Source organism: Cannabis sativa, chromosome 4 (assembly GCF_029168945.1).
Source record: "Cannabis sativa cultivar Pink pepper isolate KNU-18-1 chromosome 4, ASM2916894v1, whole genome shotgun sequence".
In the NCBI taxonomy this organism is placed as follows: domain Eukaryota; kingdom Viridiplantae; phylum Streptophyta; class Magnoliopsida; order Rosales; family Cannabaceae; genus Cannabis; species Cannabis sativa.
In genome coordinates, this window is record NC_083604.1 from 55,500,977 (window position 1) to 55,516,821 (window position 15,845).

Consider the following 15,845-nt stretch of genomic DNA (forward strand, 5'->3'; position numbering starts at 1 on the left):
TTTAGTTTTCTTGTCTCAATTGTTAGTAATATGCATTTAAGTTCAATTACGTAGCTATCGAAGAAACTATAACTTTCAAGTAGTATATGTTCAGACCCAATTTGGTGCTGAAATAGTTTGTAAATAATGTTTTGAAGGAATACAATTTGAGTTTATTCATTAAAAAAATTAAGTTATTAAAAAACTATTTAAAAATTTGAGGAGCCCTCGAGATTTAGCTAGTTACTTCATGCCTCTTTATTATGGATGTTGAATATAGATTTCAGGGTTTATATAGTGCTATTTTCAGATTTCACTCTCTATTATAGCTAAAAAAACCCTATTTTAGAGTTTGTTGGGGATACAGGATACTCGTATTAGTAGTGTTAAGATCGCACTTTGGGCTATTTAATTTTGCTATGTTTTGAACAAGAAAGGATCATAAAAATGAAAAATGGATAGAGTTGGACTTATTAATCTGTATGTCGATCTCATGAATCGTAAAATAGAAAATAAAAGTAAAAAAATAAATAAAAATGATGTCCAGTCATTTTCATCATAAATAAAAGGACATAGAAGTAGTTTTCAAATATTAAATTCAAAAGAAAATATAACAAACAAAATAAATAAATTAATAATAATAATAATATATAATTGTTTGTTGAGTTGAGGCAGTCACCGTGGACGTGCGTGTTTATGATGATGTGGTAGAGAGAGAGAGTAATAGGGTTTGAGAGTTGAGAGATAGAAGGCTAAAAATTATAAGGTAATGATGAAAGAATCGCATTAAAGGCGGAGAAACTGTCCTCTATATGTGTGTGTGTGTCGTGGAATGGAAACCCTTCTTCTCATAATCTTTAATAAATACTTATTTTGTCTTCTTCTTGCTTGTTTCTTTGACTCACACTCATTTCTACTTGGTTAACTTCAAACTGGTGGTAGCAGGTAACAGGGTCTGTTGGACCACCGTCACCACCACCTCAGTTCCGCTATTTTCTCTCTCTCTCTGCTACAAAATATTATATATATATAAAACACAGTCCACAGATATACTACTCACACCCCCGGAAATCGAACACATTAATTCAAGATACTCAACGTTTTAAACTATTTATTAATTACTCTTATTATTTTAAGATTCTTCTTTAGTAACTGATCATTTAGATTATTAAGAAAAATATATACTGATACAATTAGCTTTTAATTACTTTGTCAGTGACCAAATCAATATATCCAATCCTTTTCAAACAAAAAAAAAAATATCAATATAATCAATAGGGCTTGTATATTCTTAAAATGATAAAGGGCTACTCCTTGTTATCACCACCACATCAATTAATCGTCTTTAAAATAATAATTTTAATAATATATCCAGTGGGGACTTGTATGTATTCATATTATTTTTCTTTGAATTAATTCTATTTAATTTTTTTATGAGATTTTTTTCAGTTTTATATTATTTTATTAGTGTAGTGTGTTAGCTAGGTGCTTCGGGTTTCGTTTTTTCCTTGTTTGTTATTTATTTAAATGGAATACCGTTTTGTACAAACCTAATTTTTTAATATGTAAATAATCTCGACTTAAAAAACACCACTACGATTGACATTAATGCCTATATTCTCTCTCCTAAATTAAAAGCCTCTCTCTCTCTTTCTCTCTTTCTTCCGCTATAAATTTGAAAAATATAAGCTGCGGCTTTAGCTAGGGTTTTTTCAGAGTGGGGAAAACAATGGTGTTGAGGGGAATGTTGGCTGGCTCGAGGCTTTTTGCATAGGCAGCAAGAGTTTTCTATTATCCAAAGAAAACAACTGTGTGTAAAAGGCTTCGGACCAGGCTTCATTCCCCTCAAATAACTTGATTAATATTTCTTCTTCTTATTATTATAAAACCTCAATCTCTTCAAGCCTTTTTCATCTCTTTTATCAAACACTATCCTTCCAGTACCCCTATAAAAATATATCTTGATTTTTATTTATTATTTTCTTCGAATGTGAATTAGGATGAGAGGTATGTTGTCTGGCTCGAGGACATGGAGGTTGATTCTCTATATGTATTAATATATAGCTTGAAACCCTAAATGATTCTCGGACCAGGCTTCATTCCCCCCAACCAAAATTTTCTTCTTATACATACAGATCTAATATTATCAGACGGAAGATGATTTAATTTCTTGTAAGTTGGAATAATCTTTATTAGTAGTACTACTTTTGTTTTCATTAATATTATGGAGTTTTGTTTTCTGGGCTTTGGGATGGACGTACAGATTTTCTCTCCTTCGCAATTTGATTACTTAATGTGTTCTTAAATTTGAAAGTTGAGGCTATATTTCCGATCTTTGTGATAGTACCTATTTGTGACCAATTTCCATGTGTTCTGACTGTAATTGCCAAATTGTGTGAACTTTCTTGTTTTCTTCAATTAGATTATATATACATTTTTTTAACGTTTCCTCCTTCATGTTCAGATCAGGGGTCGTACGTCTTCTCCTATGTCTGCCCTTGTCTATGTAAAATATATCTGAAGATTTTTTCAATATAGAGCTTTGTAATATTATATATATTATATGTCAAAAAACTTACTCTTTTTAAATGATATGGATTACCCTTAATATAGGTACAATACATATATGTTTTCTCCATCTATATGTTGATCAGATCTATACAATTTGAAAAATAGAATGAACTAGTATAGTATGTTTGAAGCAGAGGAGATTATAGTGGTAAATCCTTGTTTCAATATACAACAATCTCTGTAAAATGCATACAACTGTAGCCAAAATCAGTTCGTATCATCACTCCTGCACAATAATATTGTTCACTACAAATGCTTAGACGATAAATCATGTATTGTACTTTTAACCTATCAGAAGTGAAGTTCTTTTCTGCCATTATTATTAGTCCAACTATGTTTATCTAGACATATAGCTAGCTAGTAATTGTAGGTCTAACTATATATACATAAAGACTTTGACTTCGTATTTCTTGAAAGAACTTGATGATATATAATAATCCATTAAAATGCCAAAATACTTTACAAGTAGCTTTAGAAAGGATTAATGATAAAATGTACTAGTGTCAAATGCCTATCATTGGTACAATTAAATATAAATTCTCATATAAATCAATTTAATAATTTTTAAAAAATATAACTAATTGGCACTATTATATACCCAATAACAATGCTTATGTAAAAAGCACATATAATTTCTTTTTGATTTAATTAATGCTTTTCTTTTATGTTTAAATAATATAATTTATTTTATTGGTTCTTTGAAGTTATCATAATGGAGAGATGATGAGATGTATGTGTTTACAGTGTAACATAACTGTCGAAAGTTATAACAATTTGTTTCGTAGTGTACTGAAAGTTGAGAGATGCCATGCAGATATTTATTGCAATGGCACTAGTTGCTAGGTACATGTTACATCATATGTTCACACAAACACACACACCTATATATATAAAAATTTAAATGCAATTTTTTGAAAAAAAATAAAAAAAAAGAGTGATAAAAAGAATAAATAAATATTTGAATAGAGAGATTATATACCATCGATGCCCACGCAAAAGCAGACACAGAGATGCGCTTATCAGCAATTTTCGAGAAATCAATTAAATTGCTTCTATACATAATTTTTTGGGGGACAAAAATGATGCTATATTGTAATTTTTATCTGAACTTTGAGGCATTGTACGTCTAAAACAATATGAAATGGTATCTTATGAATAGTAATTACCAATCCTATAATACTTACTAAATTAAATTAAAATGAGTAAATCTTGATATTTCAAAATACACTAATAATAATGAGAACATTTTTATTAGCAACAAATAATTCGTTCAATAGTGCGGATTTTCTCTCTTTCTGCGCGCTTTGCAACTCACCTTTGAGTGGGTGCCATGGCATAAACGAGGGCAGGAATGTGGGGAAATCGAAAATTTCAACTAAGAAAATAAAAAAGAAGGGACAATTGTCGACTGCGGATGCTAAGAAAACAAAATTCATGGAGGAGATTCTTAGAGTTGAGCCCATGGAACTCACAAACGAAGATGAAGAGGAAGGAAATCAGGATCTGTTGCGTGATCTTTTCCAGCCTCCGTTAACACCTAAGTCCTCCTTGAAATCGATTCTACAGCATGAAGAGATAGCTGTTGATTTTGGACACTTTCTTACTGCAAATAAGGAGTGTCAAGATTCTATCTCGATTGGGAAGAAGACTATTCCTCCAATACTCAGATCAGGCAACGTTATTAGAAGTCTGGAAGGCTCATTTTCTACCCAGAAGACAGAGAAGAAAGTGCGAATTACAGAAGAGGATATAGAAGAGGAGATCGCTTACTGGAATTCATCTTTTGTCTGCTACGTACTTGGTGCGAATCCCCCTCTCTCGGTCCTGGATGGCTTTGCTCGAAGGATTTGGAAAGACAAGGTGGATAAAATAGGTATGATTTCCTACGACATCTTCATTATCAAATTTAAAAGCTATGAAATAAGGGATGAAGTATTATCAGGGGGGATACATTTTCTTTAGTAAGAGGCCAGTTATAATGAAAGTTTGGGATCTGAATTTTAATCTCAAGAAGGAGGACTTTATAACTATGCCAATTTGGGTTCAGCTTGAGGATTTAGAACTTAAATATTGGGGCAAGAAATCTCTCTTTAAGATCATAGGGCAGATTGGGAAGCCTATTATGATGGATGATGTTACCAAGTCCAGGGACAAACTTACATAACCCAGGGTACTGATTGAAGTTTCCATGAACCAGGACTTCCCTGATATGATCTATTTTGAGAATAAACATGGCAGTGATGTTTCGGTTGGGGTGAATTATGAGTGGAAGCCAATCATTTGCAAGCATTGCAATGGTATGGGGCATAACACAGAAGAATGTAGGAAGAAAGTAGGTAAGAAGAAAAAATGGGTTGTGAAGGAGAAAAGGAATGAGAAACCAGCAGAAACTAAGGGGAAAGCAGTAGATGAAGAAGGTTTCAGACCCGTTACAAAAGGATGGAAACAAAAAACTCAGCATATAGTAGCAGACCCTCAAACCTCAAATGCTTTTAATGTGTTAGAAGAAATTGCAGGATACATACAGGAATATGGGGAATTGAATACAGAGGAATGGCCTAAAGTTGGAGACACAAGAGGAGGGGGAGATCCTCCTCTTACACATGGATAGATTACTCATCTGGAACGTCCGGGGAATCAACAGTCCTCAAAAGCAACAGGAAGTGAAGAAATTAATTAAGAAGCATAAATTAGGGCTGGTTGGTCTCCTCGAGACGAGAGTGAAGGCTCCAAAGCTTGGAGCCTTGTATGTTAGGATGTTTAATAATTGGTGTTTTACAACAAACATTGCTTCGGCAAAAGGGGGAAGGATAATTGTGGCTTGAAATCCTGGGAGTTACAACGTCGACATTATTTTTTGTTCAAGTCAGGTGATCCATCTTCATGTTACAACCTTAGACAATAGAAACAATTTCTATGTCTCCTTTGTCTACGGTTTTAATAATGAAGATGGGAGAAGTTTATTATGGAAGGACTTAATAGAGTTAAAGAGGCAGGATCCATGGATAGTCCTTGGGAACTTTAATGATATTTTGGAAAAAGGATAGAGAATTGGGAAAAGAGAGCACTATGCCATTCCAAGTTTAAGGAATGTGTGATGGAGTGTCAATTGGAGGATGTTAAGCAAAGTGGGAGTTTCTTCACATGGAATAACAAGCAAAAAGAGGAAGATAGAGTATATTCAAAGATAGATCGGGTCACGGAAAATTAAAGGTGGTTGGATACTTATGAGAATGCTGAAGCTCTGTTTCTTAATGAAGGGCTATTTGATCATACTCCAGCACTATTGACTGTGTTACCTACTATTCAAAATGGTAGGAAGCCCTTCAAATACTTTAGAATGTGGTCTAGTCACCTTTCTTTCAAACAAAAGGCGGAGGATGCCTGGAAGGTTATGGTACAGGGAACAAGTATGTTTCAAGTAGTGTCCCAAATGAAGGCTTTGAAGATTGTTCTCAAGCAGTTAAACCACCAGTGTTTCTCGGATATTCAGGCTTTAGATATGCAGGCCAAGGCTCATTTGGAGGTTTGTCAAGAAGATATACAAAAGAATCCCAGGGACCGGGTTCTGCAACAAAGAGAACATGAGGCCAGAGAGAATTATCAAGAGGTTCATAAAGCATACATTTCATTCATGCAACAAAAATCCAAAATGAATTGGATCAAGGATGGGGATACAAATACGGCTTTATATCACTCTAGTTTGAGGGAGAGGAGAGTTCAAATGAGAATTATTTCTATTGTTAATGTTAGAGGTGACAGAGTTGACAACCCAAAAGAGGTAGTAGAGGCCTTCTTACAATACTACAAGTAACTACTTGGAACAAAAATGCAACAAAGGAAAAAAGTGCACCAGTGAGTCACTACAGAGGGACCTGTGGTAACTAGAGTACAAGCTGAAGCCTTGCTAGCTGAGTACCCCAATGAAGAAATTAAACAAGCTGCTTTTGACATCCCTGGAAATAAGAACCCTGGTCCGGATGGGTTTGAGAGTTTTTTCTTCCAAGACAATTGGGATTTGATTGGACAAGAGGTGTGTGAAGCTATCAGATCTTTTCTGCATTCAGGGAAGCTTCTAAAGGAGATCAATTCTACAGTGATCACACTCATACCAAAGGTCAAAAGCCCTAACTTAGTGAGTGACTTTCGACCTATTTCATGTTGTAATGTGCTATATAAGATTGCTACAAAACTGATTTGTTCTAGGCTCAAGAACATTCTTCCTTATTTAGTTTCTCTAAATCAAGGAGGTTTCATAAATGGTAGGTACATAGCACATAATATCACGATCTGTCAGGACTTAATTAGAAATTATGGAAGGAAGGTAGCTAAGGCCAATTGTTTGATTAAGCTTGATCTACAAAAGCCCTATTACACATTGGATTGGGATTCCCTTGAGGAAATGATGGATGCTTTGCAATTTCCTAGGAAGTTTACTGAATTAGTTATGATTTGTGTTAGAACGCCAAGGTTCTCTCTTATGTTTAATGGATCCATGCATGATTTTTTTGAAACTAAGAGAGGGCTTAGGTAGGGAGACCCAATGTCACAATTGTTGTTTGTGATAGGAATGGAATACTTCAGTAGAATAATGAAGAAGGTTGGGAAGAAAAAAGAATTTGGGTTTCATGAGAGGTGTGCTGAAATGGAATTGAATCACTTAAGTTTTGCGGATGATGTTTTAATGTTTTGTAGAGGGGACTTCAAAAGCATTTATTTGATGATGCAAGCTCTCAAATTGTTTTCTATAACCTCAGGTTTGATGCCTAATAATGCTAATCAGTAGTGTATTGTAGTAGAATGAGTGAATATGAGGTTAGAAGGATACTAGACATGTCAGGTTTTACAAAGCAGCAAGACCCTTTCAAGTTTCTAGGAGTACTCATCTGTGCTAGGAAGATCTCTACTATTGATTACAGCAGCTTGGTGCAGAAAATGGCAGCTAGAATTAGGATTTGAAGCTCGAGGCACTTGTCATTTGCAGGTAGGTTGGTTTTGATCAAATTAGTCCTTCTCTCAATCCACATTTATTGGTCAAATTATGTTCCTTCCTAAGAAAATAATTAGAGAGCTTGAAGCAATATGTAGAAGTTTTCTATGGATAGGAAAAAGTATAATGAATGGAGAAGGGGATGTAGCAAGGGAAAAGATGTGTTGTCCAAAAAAAGTAGGAGGTCTAGGGCTGATGTATATTCCAAATTAGAATGCAGCAACCATGGTGAAACATGTATGGGCAATTGAAGAAAAGGACAATTTGTGGGTTAATGGGTCCATAGTGTTTATATTAAGCAACAATTATGGTGGGAATACAAGGATCCTTTGATTGGAAGTTGGTATTGGAGAAAGATGGTAGAACTTAAAGACAAAATAAAAAATTATGTTCAGCACACTGTTTTCACTGCTAACGGTTACAAAATTGCAGAGGGACAAACGTGGTTTGCACAAGACTTTGAGAAGGTACCATGGAGCAATGAAGTGTGGTCTAGGTTGAACATCCCAAAACATAGCTTCCTACTATGGTTAGCTATGATGAATAGGCTCAAAATAAGGGATCAATTAATCAAGCAAGGTTTGATCGACACGGGAAACTGCCTCTTCTACAATATTGCTGCAGAAACAGCAAAACATCTGTTTTTGAGTGTGTGTTTGCTGTAGAATGTCTCGAGCAGTTGAAGGCCTGGTTTGGATGGAATATCAAGGATAGTTCACTTCAAACTATCATGAGAAAGGTGAGGAAAGAAAGCTTTTCCAGCTTCAAAAAAAGAGTGATGGCAGTTGGTGTTGCAATAGTTGTATACCTACTGTGGAAAGCTCGGAATGAGCAATTATAGAATGGAAAAAAAGTAGGCACAACTGAAGTGATTCAACAAGTAAAAATGGCGTGTAAAGAGTAGAGTATTTTCTGTAATGCTAAAAAAGATTAAATAAAAAGATAGATTTTGGTTTGATTTGTTATAAGTAACTTGTATAGATAAAGTTAAAGCCTACTCGATAGGTGCTTATAGATTATAAAGGCATTTGTTTTGTAGAGTAATGAAAATTCTGATTCATAAAAAAAACAAAATAATGAGAACATTTCAAAATTACCTATTCTAAATTTTGAATAACCCGATCAAAGGTAGAAACCACAAACCCATGAGGAATGGAGCAATGAAATATAGATGTTATTTTTTGTAAGAATGATCTAGTGTAGAGAATCCAAGATTGCATTACAAGTTGTTGAGATAATACTTCACACCAACACAGTTGCAAATAATGCCTTGTGTTGACCTCGAAATTCTAAAAGTAAATTTTGAAGTCATGATGAAAAAATACTACAAAAGTAGCTACTTTTAGTGACAACTTTTTAGTTACAACATAAAGTTTTGTGACTAAATGTGACTTTTAGTCACAGCAAAATGTTACTTGTGACTAAAACAAAACATTTAGTCACAAAGTGTCACTAATTTAGTTTTAGTCACAACAAGTTTTGCGACTAAAAACACATTTAGTCGCAATAAATTATAATTTTTGTAACTAATACCTTTAGCCACGAACCTTTTAGTCACAACATAAGAATGATATTTTATAATTAGTCACAATTTTTTACTTTTAGTCACAAATTTTGTTGTGACTAAAAGTAAGACTTTTTTTTAGTCACCACTACAAAATTAAGTTTTAGTGACACTCTTTAGTGACCCACACAAAAGTGCAGGTCACTAAAAGATAAGGGATGAGTTTCAGTGACCCGCACAAAATGACTCTAAAAATTCAGTGTTAATGTCCTTTAATACGGGTCACTAAAAATATAAATGTCACTAAAGAGTACCATTCATAATTTCTACTATATTTTCTTAAAATAATATTTGCTTATAGTGACGCGTCATGCGTGACTACATAAATGTATCCCCACTCGCTTGGCGCGTCACTATATCAACTAATATATTAAAAAAATATTTTAATTGTATAAAAAAAAACTAACAGTACATTAACTAGAAAAAAAAAGAAAAAAAAAAGCTGGCAGTACATTAACTAGACAAATACAAAAGCTGCAGTAACCTTCATCTTTATCAACAAAAAAAATTAATGCATTTAAATTTTGATATGTAAAAAACCCTAACAAAGTAACTTTAGTCTTCTCTCTCTCTCTCTCTCTCTCTCTCTCTCTCTCTCTCTCTCTCTCTCTCTCTCTCTCTCTCTCTCCCATTTTTCCTTCTCAGGCACCGCACGAAGAGGCCCTGATCTCTCTCTCCCTGTTTTCCTTCTAAGGCGCATAAAGAGGATCCCGACCATCTTCTTCAATCGAGTAGTAGTGGCTTGCCTCAGGTATACCCTTCTCTCCACTTATCTTCTTCTTCTTTTTCTTTTTTAGATCAAGTTTTCATCTTCTCCTTTTTTCTTTTCTTTATCTCTGTAAATATTTCTTTATTATTAAACCTTGATGTCCCTCTCTTTTCTCTATAGATCGGGAGCAGTTATGCATTCTCCCGTCGTCAGATGCTGAAAACGTGAAGCAAAACGTCAAGGTCATTGTCATTCTTCCTCTCTCTCTCTCTCTCTCTCTCTCTCTCTCTCTCTCTCTCTCTCTTTGTTTTTCAAATTTGACGTTTCTCAACGTGTTTGGTGGATTCGGGCTTCACAGGCAGTTCGGGCTTATGGTTCATCGGAGTAGTGGCGGCTAGGGCTCAATGTGCTAGATTCACATATTCATATTTCTTTTAGAATTTACTCAATGTGCATCAATTTTTTTAGGTTTTCTTTTTATCTGTAAGTTTTAGATTTGTGATTGTTTGTTTGTTTTTATTTTTTATCATAGTGATTTACACTGATTATGTATGGAAATAAAATAAATTGTAATTGTGTTATTGGAATTTATTGCTTTGTGAACTAATACTTAGTTTTTTTTATTTTTTCTATTTAAGATTAAAAGGAATTGTAATTTTTATTATTTTTCTAATTTTTTGAGTGTAGTAATTAAAAATATATATTTATGCATTGATGACCTTCGATTAATGTGAGAAAAATAATTTTTTTAAAAAAGAAATAATAAATATAGTGACGCCCATTGCATGTTGCTATTATTTGTAGAGTTTAGCCAAGTGGGACTCTTAAAAGGTATAGTGACGCGTACGGAGAGACTCTAAAATATTTTAGTGACTCATACTGAAGGGTCACCATATATTACTCTTCCAGTCACCTACATTAGTGACGCGCACTGAAGGGTCACTAAAATTTTTTAGTGTCACTTATAGTGTGTCAGTGAAACTCATTTTTGGAGTAGTGAGTGAAAGAAAGATTTGAAAAGAGACATGGCATGACAAGTTTCGAAATTATCAATTTTCTAGTTAAGCAATGACAATGTGAATGTGATATACAAGCTCACCTGATTATGTGATGTGATATATAGGTACGAGGTATGGCACATGCTTGCCTGATTAGACAATGTGATATAAAAGCTCACCTGATTAAGTGATGTGATATATGGATACCACGCTATGGCATGGGCTTGCCTATTTAGGCAATGTGATGTATGGATACTGGTGTTTAGGTTGTTCCTGTGAGGCAATCGCAATAAAGTCATGACTCTAAATTGAAGTTGTTGTTAGGGTTCTTCCTGTCGCCAATGTCTAATTAGGCATGGACGACAGTGCCATGTGAGTGCCAGGCTATGGCACGGGCTCGTCTGATTAGGTGATGTGATACATTAGTGTCAAGTTGTGGCACGGGCTCACCTGATTTGGTGATGTAGTGACATTATGTATGAGGCCAAATTATGAAAGAGGCTTGCCTGATTAGGAAATGCAATATATGATCATTTTTATTTCAATGCATATGGTTGGTTATATTACCCACTCTTGAATGTTATTGTTTAATCTTATTATAATAGTGAAATGGATAATAAGTTATTTCATGTATTCTTCTTTGTTACTTTTCTTGCTGAGTCTTTTTGACTCACAGGTTCTCTATGGTGCAAGTAAGGGCAAGAAAAAGTTAGAGCAGCCAAGAGGTGACAGTCTTCTCCAGCAATGTACATATTGACCCTACTGGCCTGTGTGCCAAGTTACTAGAAGTTATTTTGTGCTGTATTTGCTATATATCTTGGATTTGTATTTTTAATTGTCGTTGCATGTAGTACTTTTCTAAAACTTTTATAACAAGGATCTTCGAAACACATTTTTAGTATCATTATGATGTCTATTTTTAGTGTTTTACTTTAGTAATGTTTTTAATATTATCTTGGACTTTAATGATTAATTAATCTATTAGTACTAATATAGGAAAATCATTTTATTTTTAGGAATATTCTTGTGTAGTTATTGTAATTTATTGTTGCATATTTTAGGGTATAGTTAAGAGTTTTATTCTGTTATTATTTGATTTTATTTCCCTTAAAAGGGATTCTTGTACATGTTAAATACATGTATTTTTCTGAGAAATAATATACAAAAATTACCCTCTTTGTTGACTTGGTATCAGAGCCAAAACACAACCCTAAACCCTAATCCCAGCCTACCTTTATCTAATCCAATTCCACCATGTCTGAAAGTAGCGAGTTAGCCACCACAAAAATCAATCCCTCTGAGACTACTATTATTCCAATCAAATCTACCACTACTGAATCCCACTCTGTCTAAATCACCACTATTCACTTGAATGGTGACGACTTTTTGAGATGGTATAAATCGGTTAAGGTGTATATGAGAGGTCGATGAATGATGTGGTATTTGAATGGTGAGAAGAAGGCTCCAGCAGAGGAAGATCCAATTTACGACACTTGGGATGCTGAAAATTCTACGATTATGGCATGGCTTGTTAATTCCATGGAGGAGGATATCATCTCGAATTATATGTGCTATCCTACAACAAAGGAACTATGGGATAATGTTATTGAGATGTATTTTGATCTCAAAAACCACTCTCAAGTATTCAAATTGACTCTTAAACTTGGACTAATAAAGTAAGGCAAGGATAGCATTATGAAGTATTTTAATTCATTGAAGTGAATATGGCAAGAATTGGATCTCTTCGATACCTATGAATGGAAATTTATGGAAGATGACAAACACCATAAGAAAACAATTGAGAAAACTAAGATTTATAAATTCTTGGCTGGTCTCACTGTTGAGTTTGATGAGGTAAGGGGGAGAATTATTGGAACGCAACCCTTACCTTCTATTGGCGAAGTTTTTTCTGAGGTTAGAAGAGAGGAGAGTAGGAGGAGTGTTATACTCGATAAAAGGATTGGTGGCACTACTATTGAAGGATCATCCTTTGCTGTTGGAGGAGGCTACAGTAAGAACACTCCACATCTGCCAAAACCTGATTAGAAACCCCATGTTTGGTGTAATTTCTATAATAAACCTCGCCATACTCGAGAAAACTGTTGGAGAATTTATGGAAAACTAGCAAATTGGAAGAGCAAGCAGAAAGAAATAGTCGCAACCCTACTAGAAATGAAGTCGAGGCTAGTCCTTTCATTAAGGAGCAGATGGCTCAACTTCATGCATTGCTAAAATCCACTTTGTCCTCATCGGGTATTCTTAATGTTTCTGTTGCACAATCAATTAAAGAAATAAATGCTTTAAATTGTTTCTTTCCAAATTATTCTCATTGGGTAATTGATTCTGGAGCTTTTGATCATATGACAAATTCTTCTAATTTGTTTGACTCCTATATACCTTGTTCATGTGATAAAAAAAGTTAGGATTGCAGATGGTAATTTCTCACCTATTGTAGGAAAATTTCTTATAAGATTATCTGAAAGAATAGATCTTAAATTTGTTCTTCATGTTCCTAATCTAACCTGTAATCTTCTATTTGTGAGTAAATTATCAAGGGATTCTAATTGTTGTGTAATCTTCCATGAATCTTATTGTCTTTTTCAGGACCAGAGTTCGGGAAAGACGATTGGCAGTGCTAGGATGATAAATGGTCTGTATTATTTTGAAGATAATATTTCTAAGAATAAATTTCTTAAGGGGTTAGTAACATCAATTCTTCTTCTGTTTATGATCAAATAATGATTTGGCATTATAGGCTAGGTCATCATAGTTTTTTATATTTAAAACACTTGTTTCCCACTTTGTTTAAAAGTTGAATCCTTTGTCTTTTTAATGTGAAAGCTATTTATTGGCCAAAAGCCAACGTAAATCTTATATTAAAACTATGTATCATTCTTCCAAACCTTTTTATCTTTTTCATAGTGATGTTTGGGGACAATCTAAAGTCACCACTAATTCTAGAAAAAAATGGTTTTGTAACTTTTATAGACGACCATACTCGTCTTTGTTGGGTCTATTTGATGAAAGAAAAAAAATGAAGTGGAGTAGATTTTTTTAGCTTTTTACAAAATAGTTGAAACTTAGTTTTAAACAAAAATCAGCATCTTACGAACTGATTATGGAATTGAATACTTTAATAAAATTCTTGGAAATTTTTTGACCGAAAAAGGTATTTTGCATCAGTCTACTTGTCCAGATACACATGAACAAAATTGTATAGCTGAACGAAAAAATAGACATTTATTAGAAATAGCTCGTGCTATGATGTTTTATATGAGAATTCCTAAATATTTATGGGATGATGTTATTCTTATTGCATCTTATTTGATATAGGATGCCTACAAAAATTTTGAATTATCTTACTCCATTGCAAAGTTTCAAAAATTCTTTCCAGATTCTAGGATTCACTCTGATTTACCTTTGAAATTTTTTTATTGTACTTCTTATGTCCACATTCCTAAAAGGTCTAGGTCTAAGTTAGATCCTAGAGCTGAAAATGTATTTTTTTGGGGTATCCTCCGAATGAAAAGGGATATAAATGCTTTAATCCTATTAATAAACGTGTTTATATAACTATGGATGTGTTTTTGTGGAAAATATCCCTCATTTTTTTTTTTACAAAATTTAATTCAGGGGGAGAATTTAATGGAATCAAATTTTTGGAAGACGGTTGAACCTTTACCTAAGACTTTTGACACTGATATTTAGGAGATTAATCCTATAATTGTTAAATTTGAAATTGGTTTGTCAGATGAAGAAATGCTACGATTAATTAAAAACCGTAGCAACCTTAAACCTGTGGTTTATTCAAGGAAGAATGTCACTAAAAGAGTTAGAGATCATGTTATCATGTCTGTGCCTAGTCAATTGCCAGCCCTAGACAATGGTTCTTCAAATATTCCAGGTAATTCTTCATCTTCTACTCCTATTTTAAATTCAAATTCTGATCCTAAGCCTACCCCAAAGTAAGCGCCAGGAAATCTTGAAGTAGTTAATCTTCCTATTGCTCTTAGAAAAGAGACTCGTGCCTGTACCAAACATCCTATTTCCAAATACATATCCTATGATCACCTATCACAATCCTATAAAGAATTTACTATTAAAATTTCTGAATTGGTTGTGCCTAGAAATATTCAGGAAGCACTAGATGATCCGAAATGGAGGCTAGCAATGTTTGTGTTTGAGGAAATGAATGCTTTAAGAAAGAATGATAGTTGGGAGATTATGATGTCACCTGACGAGAAGAAAATTGTAGGATGTAAGTGGGTATTTACAATAAAATATAATTCTGATGAAAGTATTGAGAGATACAAAGCTAGGCTTGTGGCTAAGGGATTTACTCAAACACATGGAATAGATTATAAAGAAACATTTGCTTCTATTTGTGTGTTATTATCTCTAGCAGTCAACTCTAATTGGCCCCTACACCAGTTAGATGTAAAAAATGCATCTCTTAATGGAGATCTAGAAGAAGAAGTGTTTATGAGTCTTCCACCTGGATTCGAAGATCACTATGGAGCAGGAAAAGTGTGCAAGCTGAGAAAGTCCTTATTTTAGTGATTATATTTGTAAAGCCCGCTTAGTTAATTTGGAAATTATCAGTTAATTGTGATTAATTATGAAATTATTTATAGCTATTTAAATAATTTATTATACTGTTATTTATGGAATTCAGAAATGCATGGTTATGTTATTCAGTAGTTTTCATATTTTGCATTTCCGGTGCCCGGTATTTTGGAACTCGGCGTTTGGCTCAGTAGAAATCACAACTTAGTATGTTAGTAGTTTGGGGACGGGTTTTAGACATTGGGAATGTCGGGAATGGCCGGGAATTTAGAATTTCCCAAAAATACCCCTTTAGTATAATTTATGTGGTTTTAAGGTGGAGGGGCAAAATGGTCTTTTTGCCCCATTAGTATTTTGTCTTTTGTGATTTTATGAAATGGAAAATAAGTGTTTATTTGATTATTTGTTGGCTGAAATGAGTATATGTTAAGTGGCTTTATTCATTAATTTATTTTTTACAAAACATTA

General features: G+C 33.7%; 1 long non-coding RNA gene across 1 annotated transcript; it reads left to right on the forward strand.

Moving 5' to 3' along the window:
• Positions 1-465: 465 nt before the first annotated feature.
• Positions 466-2,584, forward strand: LOC133037267 (uncharacterized). Its single transcript, XR_009687389.1, has 2 exons — positions 466-2,151; positions 2,444-2,584. It is a non-coding gene; the product is annotated as an uncharacterized LOC133037267 (long non-coding RNA).
• Positions 2,585-15,845: the final 13,261 nt, after the last annotated feature.